The sequence below is a fragment of the Pterocles gutturalis genome, unplaced genomic scaffold (assembly GCF_000699245.1).
Source record: "Pterocles gutturalis isolate BGI_N339 unplaced genomic scaffold, ASM69924v1 scaffold21396, whole genome shotgun sequence".
NCBI lineage: Eukaryota > Metazoa > Chordata > Aves > Pterocliformes > Pteroclidae > Pterocles > Pterocles gutturalis.
The window spans coordinates 981-1230 of NW_010106002.1; positions in this window are offsets into that span (position 1 = coordinate 981).

Genomic DNA, 250 nt, shown 5'->3' on the forward strand with positions numbered 1-250 from the left:
TTGATCGCAGCCTCAGGGCTCGCCGTGCCGCTGGGCTTGTGCCCTGCACAGGGGCTGTGGGTCTGCAGCCCGGGGGGGTCGCAGCCCGTGCCCACAGCCGGCCCCACGCGCGGGGGGCTGCAGGGGGGCAGCAGCAGGGTTCCAGTGACCCCCCAGTTCCCAGAGGAGCAGCAGGGGGACAGCCAAGAGCCCCTGACAGAGCTCACCGCTCCCGTGTTAAATGACACCCACTCCCAGCCGCTGAGGGGGG